General features: G+C 36.4%; 2 long non-coding RNA genes and 1 pseudogene across 3 annotated transcripts; 1 reads left to right on the top strand and 2 right to left on the bottom strand.

Moving 5' to 3' along the window:
- Positions 1–1,480: 1,480 nt before the first annotated feature.
- LOC126772012 (uncharacterized) lies at positions 1,481–2,738 on the bottom strand. Its single transcript, XR_007669608.1, has 4 exons — positions 2,619–2,738; positions 2,436–2,545; positions 2,199–2,355; positions 1,481–1,548 (listed from the first exon to the last, which is right to left on the bottom strand). It is a non-coding gene; the product is annotated as an uncharacterized LOC126772012 (long non-coding RNA).
- A 7,406-nt stretch (positions 2,739–10,144) lies between these two features.
- On the top strand, positions 10,145–10,770 carry LOC126772060 (uncharacterized; annotated as a pseudogene).
- A 14,000-nt stretch (positions 10,771–24,770) lies between these two features.
- Positions 24,771–25,536, bottom strand: LOC126772017 (uncharacterized). Of its 2 annotated transcripts, none has more exons than XR_007669615.1 (2): positions 25,333–25,536; positions 24,771–24,935 (listed from the first exon to the last, which is right to left on the bottom strand). It is a non-coding gene; the product is annotated as an uncharacterized LOC126772017 (long non-coding RNA). The 2 variants fall into 2 exon arrangements; XR_007669614.1 differs by having other exon boundaries at positions 24,771–24,927.
- Between the last annotated feature and the right edge of the window lie 1,164 nt (positions 25,537–26,700).

Genomic DNA, 26,700 nt, shown 5'->3' with positions numbered 1-26,700 from the left:
GTGTTTGCAGACGATCTCAAAATATACAAAACAGTAAAATACGGTCGTATTGTACGACCTCAACAATATTATTGCATGCTGTCATCTCAAAAATATGACTGTTAACGTAGGCAAATGTTTTCATATAAAATTTACCTGTAAGAAAAAACCGCTTGTTTCTAGTTACTCAATTGAAAATAAAATATTACAAGAATTATCGCAAATTAAAGACTTAGGAGTCACTATTGACAGGCGTCTAACCTTTGTAACTCATGTTGATAACATATTTGTTAAAGCGGCTCAAAATCTTGGTTTTATCAAGCGGAACACTCAAGGCTTTTCAAGGAAAACTAAATTACTCTTGTACAATTCATTGGTGCGTAGCTTAGTCTTGAGTATGCTAGTGTTATATGGAACCCACTGTATAGCGTACAATCTCAGCGTATTGAGAGTATTCAGCGAGCCATTACGAAACATCTTGCTTTTTCATGAAAAGTATTTCTCTTCGGAGTAGGCGCGAAATGTTAGAACTTAAATTCCTACACAGTAATATTAACTATAAGGTAACCAACTCAGACTTAATTGAGAGAATACTGATATCAGTTCCGTCTAGGGCACACAGAAGTACTCACACACACAAAATATTTCATACTCCTTGCGTAAGTCTCATATTGGTAAACAAGCTCCCTTAGTACGGTTGTATAGTAAATATAATAATATCGTTAGATCAATACCGAGATTGACATTTTTTATGACTCTACCTTAATCTTCAGAAATAAGTTACTTAATTATTATAAAATGCATGATTCGTTTTAATTATTACTTTTAATAATTTTAATTATGATTTCGACGATTGATTCTTTATAATAACAATGACATTATTTATTATTTAATTTTGACATTTTTAATAGTTACAGATGATTTTTTGTTACTTTTAATTTAAATTAGATTAGATGGAATCTGGAAGTGCTATTGTAATTGACATGCATATTAGATTTACTATTCCTGTTTAATAAAATAATTATTTTTAATGCTTTATATGTATGTTGTAAGTATGCTATTACAAATAAATAAATATTTATTCCGAATATATCTCCCCGAATACGCGGGCGAAAACTTGTAATAAATAATTTTAAAAATTTTAAGCGGTATATTAGGTATAAATAGAGTACAGCCAGTAATAGTATCGTGGTTATAATACTCTAATAATATTTTACTTCAGTTATTATTAGATCTAAAACATTTGAGAAATGCATCGGTTGCATACTGTGGTCACGCATAATGAAATCTTTTGTTTGATATTTATTGGAGGACAACCGTCGGGTACTTGGGTGTCCTCAGTTCAATAGAAGTTTATCCACCATACCATTTTAGTTTTATCTTTACCTGTGTTTCGACGCCAATAGATCTGGTTTCGACTGTAAAAATTTAAACGTAATTAATTAAAATAAATCCTTATTTAGATTCGTTATCTATATACAATTAGAAGCTATCACTTACAAGTATTATCATGATGACTCCGGTGGGGGTTTATGTGCAACTCCAGTAAAGCTTACGCAGCGTCGATATCTGAAAACGTAGTCATTTTAACGCTTAATTAACTGCAATTTAAAATAAATAAATACTTCTAAGTAAAAGCTCACTAAGAAACTGTAAAACTGTTTATCGATTCGTTATTGTTTAGAAGTTCAAATAAGCTTTCGATGGCAATTGTCAGCAGTTATTCAAAGTACCGTGCTTTTCATTCCTAGTATAAAATATAAGGTACATGTTTTCGGCTAAACTCGGCCGCTAAGCATTACTTTGTATAACAAGGCAACCTCAATAAACCTATTGTTTATTTTCCTTATCCTATTGGATGCTCTTTTCTAGAACGAATGTTTCTACCTGTATCTTTTTAAGCTAGTAAGTATTATACTAAAGTTGTACTAAGCAATATAACCGATTAAGTCCAAATACATTTAAATAAAATCATTTTCTGAAATGTTTGTTAACCCTTATTATAAAAATTTCATTATTTAGTATTAATATTTTCTTTGAAAAAATACATGTTTAATATAATATTTTCATCTTATTTTGTTCACGGGTTCTAAACATTTTGCTTTCGTCAGCACATTTCGTGGTTATGCTGGTTCTAAACACAAGAAATAAGAAAAATGAATACAAACTGATATAAAATCAATATATCTTTACATTAATGAAAGTTAGTTAAACTTTACCTTACTACATTCTCTGGTACAGAATAATTTTCTACCACAGTTTAAACAATATCATTTACTAGAGCTGCGTCTAGTTTCTTTTTAGCAGGTTTGTCAGGAAAAGCCGGTGAAGGCTTTCCTGTTCGCTAACAGAGATGCTAAATGAGCCGCCAATACCCTGAAAAGAATATTGTGCCATGTTAATATGAATATCGACATGAAGTGGTGAACATGTCCAAGAATGTCATTTAAACCTACTTTCTTGAAAAGGCAGCTGTCAAAAGTTTACGAGTGCCATTCGTATAAGTCTAGTCCATGTTCTCGAGAAGTCTGGCTGGAACTGATGCATTTCCGTCTCCAATTAAAACCTAAAATGATTATGTTTATATTAATTATTAAATATATTCCATGTAAAATAAACTAAGGCGCCAAAACCCATACCATTTCGTTATTTGACTTATTCGAATTTCTTAGTTTTAAAGTTCCTTTCTCTTCTTTATGAGCTCTCATGTTACTGTTTGTAAAGACATCGCGTTCTTTTGCAAATGTTCAATCACAGTCTCCAAGAGGACTCTAAAATTAATTATAAATAGAAGTTATTTAGTAATGTCTCATAGTTAACATTAAAAAAAACTATATTACATATACACACATTACGAAAACTCTGTATGAATCGAATTATTTTAATCCTCTCGTCTTTATTAAAATTCTAATATGATTTTGATTTAATTAACTAAGTACATGGTTGACAGTCGCGAACGACAGACATAAATTAAACATGAAAACTCAGTGGTAGATACCTACTTGACCCTGCTACTACAAATGTTCAAATATGTACCCTCGATCTTAGATTAAGCTTCACATGTTCCCATTGGGTTATTTTGATGTTGTTATATTTTTGAGCAAAAAAAAACTAAGACACCATTATGATTTATTGTCATTTCTCATTATTCTATCTTCATTATTGTCAGTTAACCGCGGTTTTTTGGTCATGACATTTAAATTTGTACTCGATTCATTATTTTGTCAAAAAAAGCTATAAAATATACTTTATTTAGAAGTAATTACATATTTTTAATTGATAAATAAATGTTCAAGGAACTTGTACTTGTTGAAAATTTTCAAAGATCTTCTTCACTTTGAGCTCATTCTACCATACTGTTCCACTGCGTTTTAAAATTTACCTATTCCTTTATAAACATACAAGGTTTTCTGATTTTACTTTCTTATGATGCTTAATTTATAAAAAGAACTAACTAAACTTTCTTCAACTTCAACAATAAAGGTTTATTTTTAACAGGTGACCCTCTGTTTCGAACTAAGTGTTTTATCCACTATTTAGATGTATGCTTGAAATATAATCAAATATTCGTTCTATATTTGGCTATTACATCAATTACAGTCAAACAACGAGATAAGTGTTTATAAGAAGGTAGTATAATATAAGTAGGGTAAGGTAAGGTAAGATAGTAATTTTATAATAGCTAAGTTTCGTTTGATTTATACGTATATTAATTACGTAAAATATTTTTTCTTTAAACAATATAAATTAAACAAACGGACGGGCCAAATCTTATGGCCGGCGTCTGTAGTGTCTACAATCTTGGCTTACGCCTAAAGAGGATAATTCGTATGAGCAAATCGTTTTATAATTGCTGTAAATAAATACAAATTGACGGAGGAATAATAACTACCTATATACGATCTCAATATCGATATACGATCTTCTTACAATTTTATTATATTCATAAAAAATACAACATTTTATATACATCTTTATATCTATAAGCCTGGTCTCGGTTAAATAAATTTAGGTTTAGAGAATATATGTAGGTCGTTTTTACACTCATATCATTAACCTTTTTTTTTATCGTGGGGAAATCCTCATGGATACCCTCCATATTTGATGATACATGGAGGGTTATGTCGGACTCTTACCGACTAAAACCACCACGGTTCCAGCGATCCACACTTGGCGAAGTTGCGGGTACGCTTGCGCATTCTTCCGCGCCTCCACCTGTAGCTATTCTTTTTGTCGAACCCTTCGATGTTAAATACCACTGTTGGAATGTGCCGGTTATGCTCACATATTTTTCGACCTGAAGGACCCCATTGCCCGGAGGTTCTCTTCATGGAGGTAAATAGTTGGCGTTGCGATGCCGTCTGTACCCTGTTCTCGAGTGGGCCTACGAGTGCATCTTTCTCCCTTTCTCTCTCCGCCGCCACCTTTTGCTTCATGACACCATCGCAAAAGGTTATCATCGCCTTCCAGGACTTTTCGCTCTCTAGCATGGACTTTACCACAGCTGGTAGCGATAAATCTTCTCCTACAGCTGCAATCAAGTGGCGTCTCGATTCCTCCCATGCAGGGCACACTTGTAAAGTACGTGTCGCTGTGTCCTCCTGCGCTCCGCAAGCATGGCAAATTGTAGTTGGTTCCCTTCCAGCGATTTTCCACAGATATCTCCCGAAACGTCCGTGTTCGGTATCCTCTGATGGTTCTCGTAGCCATGATTCGCTGTGGTCGCCTTATCAGTGCTTTGCTTTTGTTTTTAAGAGCGTTGACCCAAATGGGAGCCCCGTACAGTGGCATCGATTTGATCACCGCGGTATAGAGGCGACTGCATCCATCGTTTGGACCAGCGACATTTGGGAGTAGGCGTCCAAGTGTATTTGCTGTGGCCACCAGTCTAGGACACACTTGTCGGAAGTGATCCAGGAATTACTATCGACTATCAAGAACGAGGCCTAAATACCTAAGAGTCGATCCGACTTCGATGGCAACTCCTCCGACTGTAATACTAGCGGGACGATGGAAGCAGATCGCTCTGGATTTGTAGAGAGCTACCTCTAGCCCTAAATTTCGAATTCTCTCTACCGCCTGAGACACTCCGGCAGTAGCAAGAATAGCGGCCGTTCTAAAGTCACCTCCTCGGGCTGCCACGAGGGTATCGTCTGCATAGCAGACCAGGTTTACACCTTGTGTCAAGTCACCTCTCAAAACCCAATCGTATCCAAGGTTCCATAGAAGTGGGCCAAGAACAGAGCCCTGGGGGACACCACAAGATAGCTTACGTCGACTCCATCCTCCTTGTCCTTTATACGACACTGTTCGATCTGTGAGGTAGGAGTCAATCAAACGGCGTAGATAGAAAGGTACTCGGTGATACCTTAACGCTTCTCTAACACCAGCCCACGGCAAGGTGTTGAATGCATTGGCTATGTCCAAGGACACAGCCAAACAGATATCACCTTGTGCTTGTTCAGCGTCAAACTTGACCCGCATGATTGCGTCCAGCGTCGATCGTCCTCTCCGAAAACCGAATTGATTATCGGAGAGTCCGGGGCCAACTGTACTTAAGTGCACGACGACACGGGAAGCTACAATTCGTTCAAAAAGCTTGCCTATCTCGTCAAGAAGCACGATAGGACGATATGCAGATGGGCTATCGGCCGGCCGTCCATCCTTACGAAGTAGGACTAAGTGACCCTCCTTCCATGTCACCGGGAATCGGCCTTGCTCTAAGCAGGACGAAAAAATACACCTGAGCTTCGTTGCAAATGCTTCGAACATCAGGACGTTGAGCCAGATTCAGCCTGAGATCCCATCCGGTCCAGGGGCTGCATTTTTGGAACGCAGACTTGACAAAGCTGCTTCAAGCTCATCTTGAGTGACCATCAACCAACCAGGCAACAATGTGTCTACATTTTCTTCTATGTGAGGCGTCGACATATCGGCGGCGCCCAAGGGTGGAGCTTACCTCGAACCAATCGATATGGACTGCCCCCATGGGTCTCGATTGAGCAGGTCTATCATGTGATGGTATGCAGTCTCCTTCGCACTTTGATTGGCAAGCTTTAGAGCCTTTTTTGCATCTTTGTAGGCCGCATAGAATTGTTCTTCTCCAGCTTCTAATTGAGCCTGCTGTCGTCGCCGTCGTCTGCGATGTCTTGCGTATCTCCGTCGGGCTTTAACGCAGGTTTTACGCAATGCGGCAATTTCGTCCGACCACCAATAAACTTGCTGTCTGGAGGGAGTTGCCTCGATCCGAGGCATAGAAGCGTCACAGATGTCAGCCATAGCGCTACGCAGTGAGCTAGCTATCTCATCAATATCGACAGGTTGCTCTATCGGACTGAATATCCATGTCTGAACAATTGCGGCTTCGATCAATACATCCTTGTTCAGACGTTTCGAGCTCCATCGAAGTTTGGTCAGTCTTCCAGCTTGCGCATTCGTTGTTATTTGACTTCCAGTGATTTCGAAAAGAATATACCGGTGATCAGATAGGGTTTCTATGTCCTCAGCGACCCTCCAGTTCTGAACGCGGTTTATCAAAGTGGTACTCGCGAATGTGATATCAACAATTGACCCGCCTTGTTGCCTCACACATGTGTTGATGCTAAGATCGACTTCTGACAACCATTCTTCCACGAGTTTTCCACGGGCGTCAGTAGTTGGACATCCCCACATCACTGATTTTGCGTTCAGATCACCCGCAAGAACCACGGAAATGTGGTTGGTGTGACTGAACACGGCCTCGACCCCATTCAGAAATTGTTCAAATTCTGCCACGGTTTTGTTCGGAGAAAAGTATGTCCCGATGACTAGAACTTTCCCGACGTATGCCGCAATCCATCCACAACCTTTGAACACTGCCAAAATGAAGGGCACCAGGGTTCTGTAGGACCAGGGCTACCGTATTATTTGCATCCCCAACCCAATTATAACCGTCGGCCACATGTGTGGACCACTCGAGCATACTCTGTACGAGTAGATCTTGCGCTCGGGCACAGTGGTTGATGTTATCTTGTAACACCTTAAGGTTCATAGCCGTTTTATGGCTAATTGTCTTCCTCCATGGCTATGACGTCACTTGCCTGACATGTCGTCTGTGAGGGCTTCAAGGTAACAGCGTTCCTAGGCCTATTCTTATCAGAACCAGATGCATTGCAAGCTTTGCACCCCGATGCGTGACTGACTGCGGTCAACCTGTGCTGTGCATTTCGCCCCTTTGTGCCCTATAACGGAATTGCTTGGGTTCTAGGAGTTTGACCTTAGCCGATACCCATCCAACTTGTAGCCGACCAGAATTGACGATCGTTTTCGCTGCTTTTATAGGGCATCGAACCTATACAGATCCTAGCCCAGTTGGCATAACCCGGATTACACCAGGTTTTTTATGGTTTCCACTGGGCAATTCCCAGCCTGAGCTACTGCTGCTGCTACCTCTGAAATGGAGGCAGAGTCGTCCAGACCAGAAATACCGATATCAGCACACTTTGTCGGTGTAGTTATACGGACATTACCCTCATTCAGGTGTTCCCTTATCTTTTTGGCCAAGGCATCTGCCTGCTCGGCACTGGCTATGCTCGGCACCTCAAGAATTCGAGCTCATGTAGCAGCTTGACGGAATCTAAGTGATTTTATGCCAAACTCAGAAAGTGCTATTTTGTTCTTTACCTCGGTTAGTGTTGTTGCGTAGGTTATACCTCTGTCCTCTGCTCCCGGTTGCAGCATTATGACCACCGCTGAAGATTTCGGAGTGCGAAGTTTCACTCGTTTCTTGCTCTCCACGTTTTTCTCTGTAACTATTGTTACTTGTTTTTTAGCGCCTTTCTTCAATACCGTGGCCCAAGTTTGATTCGTGGATTCCGGTTCCTCAGATGGTACAGAAGACTCTCCATGTTGCATGGCTCTTGCTGCAGCTGCATCTTGAGCGGCAAGGGTCGTTTTCTTTTTTGTCAACTTCTTCTTTTTCTTCTTTTTTGATGGCTAACCATCAAAAAAGAAGGTTAGCCATCAGGCACTCGGTTCTGCCTTTTGTTTGCGAAGAAGTGTTCGTGCCCGTCTTATCCACGTTGTTTGCACGGTCCGCAGCTAGTGGCGGCCGTAGAGGTCTTCTCGGTAGAAGCGTGTCATTTAGGGATTCTATCTCGATCGCATCCATTATGGTCCCCACTTGAATCATTATCGAACGTACGAATTCGTCTGTCAGCGTCTTCTTTGGTGCTTTCTCCGTTTGTTGAATCGTTTGCTTTCCGATTGATCTCGGTAGAAGCAAGATATTCGGGAGAACTCTGTTTAAGTCGCGTGATTTCTTCCCGCAGTTCACAATTTTCCCCTCGAAGATCATTAACTTGCCTCATAAGTTGGCCGATTTCCACCTGTAGCTTTTATGTCTCCGATGTTGACGTCCTACTGTGTAGAGCTTCTACTGCAGCTTTGATAGAGGCCGCTGCTTCTTTTAGGGCACGTTGGAATGTGCCCTTTAAGTTTTTCGACCTTGTTGCTACTTTAAGTATGATATCGACATCATCAACAACCTGTTTATTTAGGGCAACAGCAGTTCGAGCATCGTCACCCTCCACCGTATGCAAACCTAGAGCTTGTCGGTTCTCGTTTGCAGAGCGTGTTCGCTCTTCAAGCTCTTTTTCCGCCTCTAGGCTTGCAGCTTCACGCTTCTTTGCTCGCGACGTCGTTTTTGAACTATTCGACTTCAACGATTTCAGGTTTGTATCTTCGCCTTCATCTTCATCGCTGGACGAAGCTGGTCCAGTTCTAGGCCGTTTTCTGGCTCTCCAGAGTCGTCCTCTTCCTGCTGCTGACTCGATTGAGTCAACGGTCCGCAGACTAGTGTCTGTATCTATGTCTGTATGTAGGGATTTCCAAAGATACTTAACGTATAAAACATAGTCCTTTATTTTAACATTTTGTGTCGCAGAATAGATTTCAAATTGAGGCAAGTGACACTAATTGTATCCTACATCTTGAATATTTAAACGTGTATAAAAATCAACTTCGTTTATTAGGGACATTTTTTAAATTAATGTATAATCTGTTCCGAGTAATGTTTTTACATCTCAAGGTACATTTATTTATTCTGTAAATAGGTAAACGTAAATCGACGATCGCCTGATGATTCACCATTTACATGTATGCTTTAAATATAACTAAATATTTGTTCTATATTTGGCTATTACATCAATGACAGTCAAACAACGAAATTTATAAGACGTAAAGGTAAAATATAGGTAAGGTAAGATAGTATTTTTATAAAAGCGAAGTTTCGTTTGATCTATTATATCTATATGAAATTATGTAAAATGTTTTTTCTTCAAACAATATAAGTTAAACAAACGAACGGGCCAAATATATGGCCGCCGTCTGTAGTGTCTACAATCTTGGCTTGTGCCTAAAGAGAGAATAATTCGTAGGAGCAAATAGTTTTATCATTGCTGTAAATAAATACAAATTGACGGAGGAATAATAAATACCTATATAAATAATTATTATCTGTGAAAAATGATTAATCTTACACTCACCATTGGACCCGTTTCACCCGTTTGGACCCGTTTGGACCCGTTTGTTATCTGAAAATGTACATAATTATATGAGATATAATATATATATATATATATATATATATATATATATATATATATATGTATGTATGAGCATGTCGGTAGTTGAAAATCATATAATCTATACCTATATATATATAATAAAATGTAACTGATCACTGTCTGTACATGGAAGATATTTGAGTAAAACTATTATCGTGGGCCTTAAGGTCTAGCGTTCTTTCCCGACGAGCTAACTTTTTACACACAATCAATGCATGACAAAATAATATTGTTAACGATTTCGCAGAAGATTATTGTTTTTATAATTATTTGAGCACATCTGTTATTTGTCGATGTATTTGTATGTGGTATACATACTTACTACTTATACAACTTTTTGAAGAACTCAAATAGGTTTTGGGTAGGTGTCAAATAAAAGATAACACGGTTTTATAAGAGCTCTTGTTAATTTTTATTAAATAAATTGGAAGATCAATAATTACACTAATACAAATGTTCTAATTGTTCTCCCTACCTGCCAGCTAAATCTCCATAACACGGATTTAATCCCCCAGAAACAGAAACATTGAAATATTTAAAAAAAAAAAAATACTTGCACTATGAAGTCCATCAAGCACTCAATTCAAGAACTGACTGAACACTTCAACTCACGGATGGCTGAATTTCAAAAGACTCTTCAGAGTTCTATCCCAGCATCAAGTCCAACCACCAACATAGCGGCTCAGTTTAATACATTTAGAGTCTTTGTTTTAACTGCGTTGGAGAGCCTTCAGAAGCAAGTTGAACTCCTGTCAAAGCAATACATCCAAATGGAGTTAGTTAGTAGAAGGAAGATGCTCTTGCATGGAATTCCTGAAGAAGTAAAGGAGAATGTACCAACTGTGGTGTCGAGGGTTTTATCAGATCATCTCAAGTTGCCTGAGCTTACCATGGATAAGCTCAGCCGATGCCAGCGATTGGGTCAATCCACGCGAGATAAGCCTCGAGCTATTCTTGTCAAATTCCATGACGCGTTGCTTCGTAATAAAATCTGGTACTCGAAAACATCTCCAAAAATACGGGTGTGACTCTTTCGGAATTCCTTACTAAGGAGAGACATGAACTGTTTATGGCTGCGAGACGGAAGTTTGGAATATCTAAATGCTGGACGAAGGATGGTGCCGTTATTGTTACTGGGTCAGACGGTAAGCGCCATCGTTTTGTCACAACAGCTGAACTTAATTGAATTAAATGCACACAAAATGATATTACTTTGGCTATTATTCCTGCTGCTATTCCCAGTACCAGTTCTGTTGACTCAATTGCTAAATCTACTAATATATATTTTGTTTTTTTTTTTATTTTTTTTTTATTCATATATATTTTAACTTTTTATCAATTTTTATATATATTTATTTTTTAATTATTATTATTTTTAGTATTTTATACATACATATAATAGTTGGTTGTTAATATAACCAGCATGATTTCAAATACTCTCAGTTTAATCGACTCGAAAGACAATAGTGAGTATCTTAGTGACGTAGTGATGATAGTTAGCATAGTGCTTCTCTTCCTCTAAACTCTCTTTTAGATTCAACTTTCTCCGGTTTCACTAGAAACTTTAATGTAGTGCATATAAATGCACAGAGTATACCTTCTCATTACCCCAATTTGCTGTCTTCCTTCGATAGTAAAAATATTCATGCCGTCCTTATATCCGAATCTTTCCTGAAACCCTGCTTACCTTCAACTTCTCACTGTTTGCCTGGCTTTCATCTGATCCGGAATGATCGTACCGGTAAAGGTGGTGGTGGAGTGGCAATATATCTCTGTAGTCATATCCCCTTTACTATTTTAAATAAATCTCCTACACAATACTGTGAGTCATCTGAATATATTTTTATTGAAGTCTTATTCGGCCATCTCAAACTACTACTGGGCGTTTTTTATAGTCCGTCCCTTACTATTAATTATTTTGATAATTTTGAAAATTTGTTGGAACAATTTAGTGCGTCTATTGATCACGCAATAATTATGGGAGCTTTCAATACTTGTTTAATTAAAGATGATCAACGCGCCAAACGTTTTAAAAATATAATTAATAGCTGTAACCTTAATGTACTTCATACGAACGCAACTCATTTTTTTCCGAATTGTTTGCCATCGCTGTTGGACTTAATGGTTGTTTCCTCGCCTAGTCATGTTGATGCGCATGGTCAGCTTCCCGCTGAAGCCTTTTCTAACCATGACTTAATTTATTTATCCTATGGAATACGGCCTCCGCGGGCTAAGCCCGTAATATTTAGTATCTCCTTTTTATATGTAAATGCACTTACCTGTTCTCTTACAAAAATTCTTTCACCAAAGGTTGTCTGTTAGAGATCGCTATAAGCGATAAGACTGCCTTTGCGCACCATTTTTTTATTTTCTTTTTCTTTGATTGTTTCCTACTTCTCTCATCTAATGTATATGTTGTGCAAAAAGTGTTAAATAAATAAATAATTACTAACTAGTACCTCGGTAGGTATATATTAAACAGAGGTACTCTATTTATATATTTTATATATGAGGATATAGTAAAGATTAAAAAAACCGTATTGATTAATGTGAGATTGCTTCTGTCGAAAAATAAATGCTTCAAAAATGTATACTACGACGCGATCTCGATATCGATATACGATCTTCTTACAATTTATTATATTCATAAAATATACGAGATTTTATAAATCTTAATAACTATAAGGCTGGTCGCAGTTAAATAAATTTAGGCTTAGATATATAATGACCGTTTTTATAGTTATATGATTCACCTAAATTAAGCTAGGTGGCTCGCTTGAAAATTTTTAAATTATTTTTTACAAATTTTCGCCCGTGTATTCAAGGGAGGTATATAAGTTATAAATATAGTATAGTTCAGTCAGTAATAGTATCGTTATAATATTCTAATAATATTTTACTTCAGTTATTATTTGATCTAAAACATTTGAGAAATGCATCGGTTGCGTACTGTCTCATGTGTAACGAAATCTTTTGTTTGATATTTATTGGGAGACAAATGTCGGGTACTTAGGTATCCTTAGTTCAAAAGAAACCATTTTAGTTATATCGTTACCTGCGTGGCGACGCCAATAGATCTTGTTTCGACTGTTAAAATTTAAACGTTATAAATTAAAATTAATCCTTATTCAGATTTGTTATCTATCTATAATAAGAAGCTATCACTTACAAATATTTTCGTAATTACCTTGATGGGGGTTGTTGTGCAGCTTGATGGGGGTTGTGTATAGGGAAATAAATTGCAATTTAAAATAAATAAATATTTCTTAGTAAAAGCTCACTAAGAAACTGTAAAATTATCGATTCGATTTTGTTTAGTAGTTCCAGCTCAAATAAGATTCCGATAGCAATTGTCAGCAGTTATTCAGAGTACCGTGCCTTTTAAATTGTCAATTCCAGGTATAAAATATAAGGTACATGTTTTGGGCTAAACTCGGTCGCTAAGCATTATTTTGTATAACAAGGCAACCTCAATAAACCTATTGTTTATTTCCTTATCCTATTGGATGCTCTTTTCTAGAACCAATGTTTTTACCTGTATCTTTTTAAACTAGTATTATACTAAAGTTAGTACTAAGCAATATAACCGATTAAGTCCAAATACAGTTAAATAAAATCATTTTCTGAAATGTTTGTTTAACCCTTATTATACAAATTTCATTATTTATTAATTATATTTTGTCTGAAAATATACATGTTTAATATAATATTTTCATTAAATCTATTAACAATAAATTTGAACGCAAACCTTTATTAATTAAAGAAATAAATTTAAGCGGGAGGCCTAGCCTATAAGGTCATGATTATTTTATGTTATGTGGGTAACTGTAATGCCGGAGAGACTACACCTTGACTTCCCATTAATTTTTAGTCTATTTTTAAATCATTTGCAAAATAAAATTAAAAATAATGAGGTCTCATTGCATACCACTTTTTTATCCCTGTACATACTTCTATATTTGAAAATAGTGAATTAAATCTTTTCACGGTCTAGTAAAGCACTAATAAACAATAAAAATCATCATCAAACGGTGACGGTGAGCGGTAACTATAAGTAAAATTAAGTTGTCGGTACACAGGTTTACGTCATTGCTTTAAATAATAATCAGGCGCTCCAACAATGACGCTATAATTCTCACAAAGACCTTGCTCAATAATTCTGTACTCTGCAGTGAACTGTTTGACAACCGTTACTTGGTTTATAGGAGGGACAGAGATACTTCTAGTTTGCAGTGTAAAGAGGAAGGGGGAGTTTTAATTGCTATTAAGAAAACCATTAAATCAAAACGAGTTAAAGCCTGGGAAAGTAGTTGTGAGGATCTCTGAGTGGTCATGGATATTCCTGGATTACGTTCTGCTTGTCATGCAGCTTTCTGTGCAATGTATCTCCCTCCGCCAGTGCGCCGTTCTACACTAATGCTTTCTGGATCACTGCAATACAGTTTTTGAGCAATCGACAGACTCTCTTGTGAGTATTGTGGGAGATTTTAATTTAAGTAACATTGATTGGCAATTAGCAGAGAGTTCAAGCAATAATATTGTACCAGTACAAGTGAAATTTTGTTAGATTTTATTCATATCAATGGACTCAATCAGTTTAATTTTGTGAAGAACACTGCTGATCGGATACTAGATCTTATCCTCTCGACGAATTCTTTATGTTATATCAGGCAATCTGTTAACCCCCTTAAGTAATGTTGACCAACAGTATCCACCTCTTGATATTGTAATTCCCTTGAAAATTGTAACAAGGCTTCCGTATGAAAACATTAAAGCAAGACCAATTTTTCTGAAGGGAGATTATCTATCAATTTGTGAAAAATTAAAAACATAGACTGGGATGCTATATTTAGGGGACAGTTTGATGTGAATGGGATGTTACGGATCTTTTATGATACACTGAACGCAGTCATCAAAGAATTTATACCATTTCGTGTGCCTAAGAGTAACACATATACTGTCTGGCTTAACTACAGATTTATTAAAATAATAAAAGTGAAATATAGGATAAGAATACGTTACAGAAAATATAAAAACCCGTTAGATGAAGTAGATTTAAAATATATTAGTAAAAAATGTGATAGACTAGCCACCGTATGCTATAATAATTAAATAAAATCTTTAGAAGATATGGAAAAACTACCACTTCAGATGCTACAGAAATTTGTAAGCTATTTTCAAATTACTTTTCCTCTGTCTATTATTATATTCTATTCAATTCAAACTATCTTAAATTATTAGAAAATTATAGTCTATAGTATATGTTTAAATCAGCCTGTTTTAGACGAAGATACTATACTTAAAAAACTAAAAAGTGTAGGTATCAATAAGGGTGCCGTTCCTGATGGAATTCCACCGATGTTTATCGTTGCATGCTCCTCTGAATTAGTTCACCCACTGTCAATAATTTATAATAAGTCTTTAGTGTCTGGGGTTTTTCCATCAGTGTGGAAAGTTGCAAAGGTGGTTCCTATTTATAAATCAGACGACAAAGAATCTTTATTCAACTACAGACCAATCTCAATTTTATCAAAATTCGCAAAAATATTCGAATCATTAATTTGTCCTTACATCTATAAGCACCTCAAATTATAATTAAGAGATCATCAGCACGGATTTGTTGATTTCCGATCCACCGATTCAAATCTGGTTCCATTTACAGAATTATTAATTGGTGCAATACTCGGGCCATCAAGCTAATGTAATAAACACCGACTTCAGCAAGGCCTTTGATAAAGTTCCACACAATATTTTAATTTCCAAACTACGTGCTTACGGTATTTCTGGTTGTTTCCTAAAGCGATTGAGTTCATATCTACAAGACAGACAATTCTTTGTGGTAATGAATGGTTATGAATCGAATATACAAAAAATATCGTCAGGTGTTCCTCAAGGTTCCCATTTGGGACCAGTGTTGTTCAATTACTTTATTAATGATTTTCCAAACTGTTTTCTTTTCTCTGACGTTTTATGTTTGCTGATGATTTAAAGTTTGTCAGTGTAATTAAGTCAAATGAAGATCTATACGTTTACAAAGCGACATCAATAGGCTCATACTATGGTGCTGGTATGGTACTAGGCTCCCTCGCAGCTCGATCACACCACTCTGTCCACCTCTTAGAAAGACTGCGTTAGGTGCCAACTCTTCCTGTTCGAGATTATGTAAAGTGATAAATACTTGCAGTGATCAAATCGATCTACATTATGATTGAAATCAACTTGTACTGGCTTATCTTACTTTGATTAGTAAAATAACTACTTTTATAAGACACTTTCAGATATACATATTCTTGTTATTCATTTTTTTTTTTCGTGTATCGTAATTAAATTTTCGTTTATCTATGATTAGTGTTAAATGAATTTGCTGTAGCTACTTTTTTCTTTTTATGTAATGTAAGTATTACAAGCGGTGTTTACCTATAATTAGTTGTTGCACTATTCTATGTATATATATATTTTAAAATGTATTATGTGTTATATTCAGTGAAAACAACTGTTGGTAAACCTTAATAAATAAATAATAATAATAAATAACTATACGTTTAAACATGACCGAGGAACTGTTAACACTTGTGTGTTTTATGTGGGTTAAATGAGTTAATGAAAAACAGTCCAATAATTAATACACTCAATTTATAATATTCAGACAGCGTAACGTTGTGCCAGGAATTATTTAAAATGATTGAGCTCATTTCGTGCGTCCTACCCACTTTATACAAAAAATAATCAGAAGTCAGTTTACAAACTAATAAAGTTAAATTATTGTTTACATCGTAATTTAATAGTATGATGATTAACGAAATTATTAATAATGAATTATAGACATAATAAGGTATAGGTAAATAAATCACGAAGATAAATATCATTGGGAGTAGTTATTATAAGCCACACTTGTTAACAGAACTGATATAAACAGATCCGTTTCGTTTGACATTATTTGATAAACGATGCGATCGAAATCACGCACTATAATCGCAGTATAATTGCATAATTCATATCAAAACAAATTCGTAGTTCTTAATTGTAACATATCTATCACAATCCTCAGAAGTCAAAATTCACGTTTGACGTTTCTTAGTTCCGAAATCTAAACAGAGTAGGTATTGTGGTCTGCCACCAAACTTATGACTTATTCTGACTTTTGCTATCTTAGCTAAGGTTAGAACATACTCTGTGGAAAACGGGCACGCTCGTTCTGATCCGCAAGGACGGGCGTCCGCCCGATCAGCCGTCGGCCTACCGCCCAATCGTGTTGCTCGACGAGGTGAGCAAGCTCTTCGAGCAGGTGCCCGCTGCCCGTCTCGTCGGCAGCATGGAGCCGGGACTCGACGAGCGGCAATACGGGTTCCGTCCCGGCCGCTCGACGCTCGATGCAATCGCCAGGGTGAGGGCCCTGGCCGAGGAGGAAGTGTCTCGGGGCGGGGTGGTGTTGGCAGTGTCGCTGGATATTTCCAATGCCTTCAACACCCTGCCATACGGTGATGGAGGCCCTGCGGTTCCACGTTGTGCCGGGCTACCTGCGGCGTACCGTGGCCGATTACTTCTCGGGCAGGGCGGTGGCCTTCCCGACTGCGGACGGATGGGCCGTCAGGTCGTCGTCGTGCGGTGTTCCGCAGGGGTCGGTACTAGGACCGCTCCTGTGGTGCATCGGCTACGACTGGGTGCTGCGCGGGGCCACGTTGCGGGGGGTCAGCGTCACGTGCTACGCTGACGACACCCTCGTGTCGGCCCGCGGCAGATCATACCGGGAGGCGGCTTATCTCGCCACGGCTGGGGTGGCGCACGTGGTCCACCGAATACGCGCGCTGGGAATCGAGGTGGCCCTACACAAATCCGAGGCCCTCGTCTTTCACGGGCCTCGGAATGCGCCACCTCCGGGGGCGGCGATAACGGTGGGCGGAATTTCCATCGCCGTCGGGTCGACGATGAAGTACCTGGGACTCGTACTCGACGGCAGGTGGAAGTTCGAATAGCACTTCCGGCGCTTGGCCCCAAAGTTGGTGACTGCAGCCGGGGCGCTAGGTAGGGCTCTGAACAACCGTAACGTCGGCGATGGCGCTCAGAGCAGCTCGGGCGTACCGCACGGTGTCGGACGGATGTGGCGGGAGGAGGCCCGCGAAAGGGTATTCGCCGAGTGGTCGGAGAAACTGGGTGCTAGCCGGGACCTCGTTGCGGCCATTCGGCCGGTGCTGAGGAAGTGGGTCGAGCGCAAGCATGGCCCACCCACGTATCACCTGACACAGCTTTTGACCGGCCACGGTTCACGGTTCGGTCGTCGAGAAGATGGCCGGAAGCGAAGAGATCTGGGTGGCAGTGTCCCGGTTCAGCGGATGCGTCATGTCGCAAAAGGAGGAAGCAGAGCGGGAGTGGGAGGACGACGTGTACTCACTCCCGCAACGAAGAAGGAGACCTCATCGACGGCGACGTGCTTACGCAGGCCGGACGCTGCCGCAGAGTCCTATCCATTATAGATAGGACATCTGATTAATTTCAACATTAAATCTTGTTATATATGACTTAAATGGCTTAAGAGTAAACTCATTACGACTGGCTTAATAGAACATTCATCATTGTATTGCTTCTTTCCTTATTTTTGATTTTCGATTAATTGCCAAAGGGAATACGTAATATTTTTTTTTTTTATAGAATAGAAAGGCGGACGAGCATATGAGCCACCTGATGGTAAGTGGTCACCAACGCTCTTAGACATTGGCATTGTAAGAAATGTCAACCATCGCTTACATATCCAATGCGCCACCAACCTTGGGAACTAAGATTTTATGTCCCTTGTGCCTGTTATTACACTGGCTCACTCACCCTTCAAACCGGAACACAACAATATCAAGTATTGCTGTTTTGCGGTAGAATATCTGATGAGTGGGTGGTACCTACCCAGACGAGCTTGCACAAAGCCCTACCACCAGTGAAGGGGTAATAGTGAAGGGGGAATATATAGGGGAATGCCCAAAGCGGGCACACCACTTTTACCCGTAAGCTATTGACATAATTGTAAATGTTTGAATGCAGTACTGTACCTCGGCGGTCGACCAATCATCATGAGTTGGCTCGCTCGCCAAGCCTTAAAAGTTTTCAAATTAAAACAAAAAACTTTTTAATTTCATTTACACTAAAATATTTGAAAATTATTAAAAAACGTAAACGTAACGTAACGTAACGAAGCCACGTTAGACGCATAGTTTCTCAATGAGGTGGCAATATTATTTGGAGGCCCTATTTAAAACTGGCTAGTTCGCACAACGCTCTAAATAGATCTTTTTCCACAGGAATTTACACAAAATAGAAACTTTTTCGATGACCGACTTCCTTCCGTCAATTTTGACGGACCGACCAGAACCTATAAATAGTGGCTGAAGCCAATCAGCCTGCGTATATAATATATCCAAGACTCTCGGTGTGCTGGTCTCATCACAAGCCTGATCTAAATACCCGTGATTTAATTGATTTTGACCGTAAAGTCTAGGTGAGAATTTCGTCCAAAATCCTACGCTTCTGGATGAAATTATTATAAACCAATCGAAACACAAAACTTGAATGCAGTCAGGATCACCGACTATTTCTAATGCAAGAATATCAAGACAAGAATTTAAAAAAGTTAAAATTCAAAAAAATCCGCACAGAATCCTTAATCTTTCATGTCAATCCTAAAAAGATACTGATTATATTAGTAGGCGAGCTTGGTTTAGTTATTGAAGATTATATAATGTTAATTTAAATCTTACTAAAAAGGTTTATTACCATAATAAATTGATAAGGGTTAATGCAACTTTATTTCTCATTAAGAATCAAATTAACTGACATGAGAACATAAGATAATTACAATAACATCAGCGTAGTAAAGTATAATTATATAATGTATAAAGAATATTAGTAAAAAATGAAAAAAAATACAGTTTCGAAGAGGGTATCTGTGAAAACCCTGCATTATTGTCGATAGACTGGTCTTATCGCAAATACACGGATTAAGTACAGCTAGGAAGTGGTATGAGTGAAAGAGAGAGAATTTATGACTTTATTATTATTTGTTTTATTTTATTTATTAATTTTTTTTTATTAAATGTAATAAATTATTGTACATAATTATACAGTTTGTTTCATTTTATGTACCTGTGTTATTTTATATTGCTTCGAACATATATTTTTAATAGTCTCATAAACTGACGCATACTTTTTGCTTCTTTAATATTTTTTGGTAAACTATAAAAATGTTTCGCTCCGTCAAACATAATATTTTTCTTCGCATAGTTAATAGTACGAGGCTTTGATAGTTTTATGTCATTGGTGTTTCTAAATTTTGTTTTCTTGGTGATTGTTGGTTTTGTATTTCTGTGTATATATTTTTATCTTTTGTTAAGATTTATTTATTACAATGTGTAATAATTCCACGAAAAATGTTAAGTAGGTATTTATTAAAGTAAAATATCAGTCGGTTCTTATAAGCCATATTTAACATTTTCAAAGATCTTCTTCACTTTGAGCCCATTCTACCATATTATCCCACTGCGTTTTAGAATTTACCTATTGCATTATATACATACAAGGTTTCCTGATTTTACATTCTTATAATGCTAAGTATATAAAAAGAATATCTAAACTTTCAACAATAAAAGTTTATTTTTAACAGGCGACCCTCGGTTTCGAACTAGATGTTAAAATTCGCCAATTCGAACAATCTTATCGCACTAAGAAACACAACCTCGCTCAACGACGTCCGAAAGGCGAATCTAGTATAGTATAAGTAAGGTAAGGTAAGATAGTATTTTTATAATCGCTTCGTTTTTATAATCTCAAAGTTTCGTTTGATTTATATGTATATAAAATTACGTAAAATGTTTTTTCTTCAAACAATATACATTAAACAAATGGACGGGCCAAATCTTATGGTCGCCGTCTGTAGTATCTACAATCTTGGCTTACGCCTAAAGAGGATAATGTATGTAGTATGAGCAAATAGTTTTATAATTGCTGTAAATAAATACAAATTGACGGAGGAATAATAATTACATATATAAATAAGTATTATCTGTAATAAATGAATAATCTTATACTCACCATTGGACCCGTTTTCATCTCTTTTATAGTATTCACACACAATGAAAGAACAGTTTTCACTTGATGGTCTTGTCTTTCAACATCACTTTCAACTCTTTGACATAATGTTTGTTATCTGAAAATGTATATAATTATATGATAACAAGATATAATATATGAACATAAAAATTCATACGATATTTAAAATATAAAATCTCCAAATAATTTCTAAAAAAAATACTTCTGTCGGAACAGCTGTGTCAAATACACTTATTTTATAATAATTGCGTGAAAAAAAGGAGGTACTTACCTCTCTTTACCTATAGAGCATGTCGGTAGTTGAAAATCAAATAATCTATACCTATACATATGATAAAAATGTAACTGATACTGTCTGTACATGGAAGATATTTGAGTAAAACTTTTATCGTGGGCCTTTATCAACGCAATAAAACCCAAATCAATGATTGTTAGAATTTTTGTCTGCTTGTGCACGATAATCTTAGAAACGGCTTAACTGATTTGGGTACGGTCAATTTGGTATTCAGCCGTTTCAAAGATTAGCCTGCACAAACAGACGAACAGACAGACAAAACGAAATTAAATAACGAAAGTGACTCACCAGAAACTCGAAGAATTCGCGCCCTGCGTGCACCATCGTTACGCTTGTCACGAAGTAAAATATGTTTTGTTCGTCTACCCATTCGACGAGAAGCCACAACTTTTGATCCATGTTCTATTAAATTTAAATCTACACGACGTAGTCAATATCTATCTAATATAATAAAATGTAATATGCAATTTCTTCCTAACACGATGCTGTACAAAAATTAACCGAACAGTAGAGGGTAGGTGCGGTGCGTGTCAGTACGCAGGTAAAGATAAAATGGCTACAATCATACAATGGCTTCTATTGAACTAAAGATACCCAAGTACCCGACATTTGTCCCCCAATAAATATCAAACAAATTCGTTACACATGAGGCAATACGCAACCGATGCATTTCTCAAATGTTTTATATCGATTAATAACTGAAGTAAAATATTATTAGAATATTATAACAACGATACTAGCAGAAGTTCACCATATTTATTATAAGTAATAAAAATATTAAACCATATATATATATATTTATATACATGATGACATTTATTTGTCTTAATAGGCCTTTTACGACACCTTTAATCTAAAAATGAATGTTACAGCTTTTCAATACATTTTGTCAAAGACCATAAAGTAATCAGAATCCCACGCTCGGTAAACTAAATATTTAAATTTCTCTCTTCTTAAATGAGGTATAAATTACAACTCGACAAAAAATATCTTATCGGAATCAGTATAATATAATATATAATCGGTAGTATGGTGATGTAATGAGAATAAATGTTCGTAAAAGCCTTAATAAATTAAGTTAAAAGTTTGCATTTTACGTGACCATTTAACTAAAGTTAATTCTATGAATAATCGTACACTACTATTGCTACTAATTGATAAATCAAAGGTCCTACTCGTTAACAAACCAGCAATCTTCTGTTAAGGTTTACGTCTTCTTTCCCGACGAACTAACTTTTTACACACAATCAATGCATGACAAAATAATATTGTTAACGATTTCGCAGAAACCCGTTTTTTAATTATTTAAGCACATCTGTTATAAGTCGATATATATGTAGGTATACATACTTAAAAATAAAAAATTGTTTAATTTACAGTAAATATTACACACTTGATACAATAGCTGGGTTGTTTGCTGAAACGATATCATAATTGTATTTTCGGTGGACTCCACACTAAGCAAGCTTGTATCGTGAATACCTTGCTACGATTTATAGACAGCGTTTTACCTACGGTTAATAACGTGTTCTTAAAACATTGTTGTTAACTTTATAGATATATATATAATTTTAAGCAAACTACGCAAGACTATTAAAACTATATAAAATGTCAATAATATTAAATGTATGTATATATAAATACAATATAATGTGGGTGCTATATAGATACATTATTTATATATATTATATTTTATTTATATATTTTTTTTTAATCACGATAACACGGTAAGAATACTTTCTGTCATATCATACGAAAGTGTGACTAACCAAATATAGAGAGCCTGTTTAGCTTTTTTTTATAGTGCAGACTTTGATGTCGCATAATTTGATTACTTTATTATACATGAAAGGCGAAATGAATGGATCAAAGCGTTGAGCGAACGAAGAATTAACGATTGGGACTGGTGCTTTAAAAACACGACGCTTTGGCATATCATTGTAATCGTTGGAGCTAATAACATTTGTAGTCGAAACACAGACAGATTTTTGAATAAACAGATTACGAACACTCAGCATTTTACTTTCTTTATAAACTTAAAACTTATACAAACTTTTGAAGTACGCAAATACTAACTAGTACCTCGGTAGGTATATATTAAACATAGGTAGCCTATTTATATATTTTATACACGAGAATATAGAAAAGATTGAAAAAAACCGTATTGAATAATTTGAGATTGTTTCTGTCGAAAAATAAATACTTCAAAAATGACGACAAGATCATTCGATATACGATCTCGATATCGATGTACGATCTTCTTACTATTTTATAATATTCGTAAAATATACGACATTTTATAAATCTTAATATCTAGAAGCCTTGTCACAGCTAAATAAATTCAGGTTTAGAGAATATATGTAGGTCGTTTTTAGAGTTATATACACAGTATACAGTAACAACCTGTTAATATCCCACTGCTGGGCAAAGGCTTCGTCTTCCTTTTAAGTAGAAGGTTTGGAGCTTACTCCACCACGCTGCTCGAATGCGGGTTAGTAGAAAACACATGAGGCTTAATTTCAATGAAATCATACACATGCAGATTTCCTCGCGATGTTTTCCTTCACCGTCAAGCACGAAATGAATTATAAACACAAATTAAGTTTTCACCCACGATCATCGGTTAAGATTCACGTGTCTAACCACTGGACCATCTCGGCTTTTCAAATAACCTTAATTAAGTGGATACTGTACGATAATCGAAAGCGCTCGTCGCAATGGCTGAACCCTGGAGACCCTGCCAAATCCTGCGCTAAACGAAAATTGACTCAGAAAAAGTTACTTGTGAGTGTTGGTGGACTAGCGCCGGTGTCGTTCACTTCAGCTTTCTAAAATCTGGCCAAACGATTACGGCAGATATCTATTGTCAGCAACTGCAAACAATGAAGGAAGAACTAGCTGCTAAACAACCGAGATTGGTCAATCGCTCTAGGCCACTGCTGCTTCACGACAACGCAAGACCACACACTGCACAACAAACAACCATTAAGTTAGATGAGCTACAATTGGAATGTCTGCGATATTCACCGTACTCCCCGGACCTTGCTCCAACAGCTTACCATTTTTTCCGGAATTTGGACAACTTCTTACAAGGAAAAATTTCAACTCCGATGCGGTAGTTCAAACCGCCTTCATAGAGTTTATTGATTCTTGCCACCATGGTTTTTTTAGTAAAGGGATCAATGAACTAGCCATGAGATGGCAAAAGTGCATAGATAACAACGGTGCAAACGTTGGTTTATTAAATACATTTTACAAAAAAAAATTGACTTTATATTCCTCCCGTACAAAACGCCAATTTCATATGTAAGGACCTAATATGCCAATAGTAGTAGTAGTAGTAACAGCCTGTTAATGTCCCACTGCTGGGCTAAGGCCTCCTCTCCCTTTTGAGGAGAAGGTTTGGAGCTTATTCCACCACGCTGCTCCAATGCGTATTGGTAGAATACACATGTGGCATAATTTCAATGAAATTAGACACATGCAGGTTTCCTCACGATGTTTTCCTTCACCGTAAAGCACGAGATGAATTATAATCACAAATTAAGCACATGAAAATTCAGTGGTGCTTGCCCGGGTTTGAATCCACGATCGTCGGTTAAGATTCACGTGTTCTAACCACTAACAGGGGGTCCTGGTCTCCTCGGTAAGTCGTATATACGTGTCAAAATGTAGATACGACATGAGATGATTTCACTTTGACCAAGTCAATATACCAATGTGTGCGTATAATGTTGCCATAGTAACTGCATTCCCTGTTTTGGGAGATAAATAATTTTCAGGATTTAATTAAAACAAAATGATGTTATTAAATTTTACTTTTTATTTTTTAGTTAATTTTTGTTTTGTTTTCCAACTACACCCAAAAACCGTTACATTGTTTGTTTTTGTTTCCGTTATCAATAGTGCTTCAGTATCTTTATATGGTACTGGATTAGCATTTTCCTCAGATGTTGCAATCTAAAATACTTAATTAAATTATTTATAAAGCATGTTTGCCACATGTATTCTATGTTAATATAATAAATTATAATAATAATAAATTCAAGAAGAATATTAAATAATATTGTCATTAGGAAATTACAAATAGGAGAAAGAATAAATTAAAATAACATATTTATAGATAACGAAGCATTGTAGGCTGTTATTAGACTCCGAATTTATTTCGCAACTTTTAATCAAAAATCGAGACATTTTATTAGGTGACGCTGCCAGCCCTTACATGATAAATATTTATAGGTTATGAATGATAACAACAAATCCTATTATCTTCAGGATTTTAATGCGATATAAGGTGGCGTCATGCTATGGCATAAATAATCATCAATAAGAAACTATATATAGGGATAAAACGGTCTTTCTTACCTGTGAAAACACACGCTGGCAATTTTATTCTTGCTATCGCTTTAACATGAAATAAAACGACAATGCACCATTGTATAATCTTCGATATAATATAAATTCTTATATCATTATGTTTGTTTTACTTTTCACTGGGTTAGAATCGTTTTCTAATATAAAAATAAGCAAAAATTGAACAATAAACACAATGAACGCACCTACTGTCAAGTTTGTTTCATACTTGAGTATCCGACCTTGATAAAACTAGTTACGCGATAAGGGACAAAAGATTTGATTATTCTATCTCTGTCTAAAACATTTATTTTCCATAGTGAATATCATAGATTATTCAAGATGTCGACCAATGTTATCGCGTCAATTGATATCGGTGACCAATGGTCGGTGTCTTATCTGGGTTTATTTGTTTTTTATTTGGGTTTACTCCTCTAGTGATTAGAATAGGCTATCGGTAGATGTAATGGAAGGAGTAATACTTAATATATGTATATAAATGTTGGAATAGGCTAATAAGTAGTACTTCAATGTGAAGTGTGATCCTCAGGTGTCACCGGTTAAGATATAATAGTTGACACTTTTTACATGGCCAGTAGATATAGCCTCCCGTATTTTACTAAAAATAATGAACGGTCCTGGGGTTGGGGTAGAGTGAAAGGAGCAAACGTGCCAGATAGCAAAGCGGGCCAAAATCTCAATTAATACGAAAAACAAATTCCAGTTAAAAAATTTGACGGCGCGGCGGGCGGTAAATTTCGTAATTATTAGGATGAAGAACATAATTAAGCACCTTTTTATTTTCATTTTATATTCCTTAAATAATGTAATTTCATTTTATTTATTGTGTAAATAAAACAAAATTGTAAATATAAAATTTGTTTATTAATAAAAAAGCAAATAGTAATAGTATACGATCGCAACTTTCATTATCATGATCCTACTAACTTAGTAGTTTTTTCTTTTTATATTTGGAGGATATATTCGCAGGCTTATGACAAACTTTTGATCGTTAATGTTTTTTTGTTCTGTTTTATGCCATTTCCATCTTAATTCTTGCTCTTATTACAGTTACTCGCAGTTTCTAGTTCCCAATTGATTTTTACTGCGTTATATAGTTTTTTTAATAGTATTTATGATTGGAAGTATTTTTATAAATTCAAATATAATGCTACCAAATCTTGGCAGTCATTTAGCCTTCTTTTGAATGGCATAAAATGCGATGTTTTGCAACGCCATCTAGTGACAAAGTATAAAAAATGGATAATAGAAAATAAATTTCCTTCTTTTCCATAGAAGTCCTATGTAAAAGAAGGAAATGCATAGTCAGACAACCATAATTGTATTTATACAGTGATGATTGTCTGACTATAACTTTAG

This window comes from Nymphalis io, chromosome 11 (assembly GCF_905147045.1).
Source record: "Nymphalis io chromosome 11, ilAglIoxx1.1, whole genome shotgun sequence".
NCBI lineage: Eukaryota > Metazoa > Arthropoda > Insecta > Lepidoptera > Nymphalidae > Nymphalis > Nymphalis io.
Note: the sequence above shows the minus strand (reverse complement) of the source record. Positions and strands in the feature narration are given on the sequence as shown.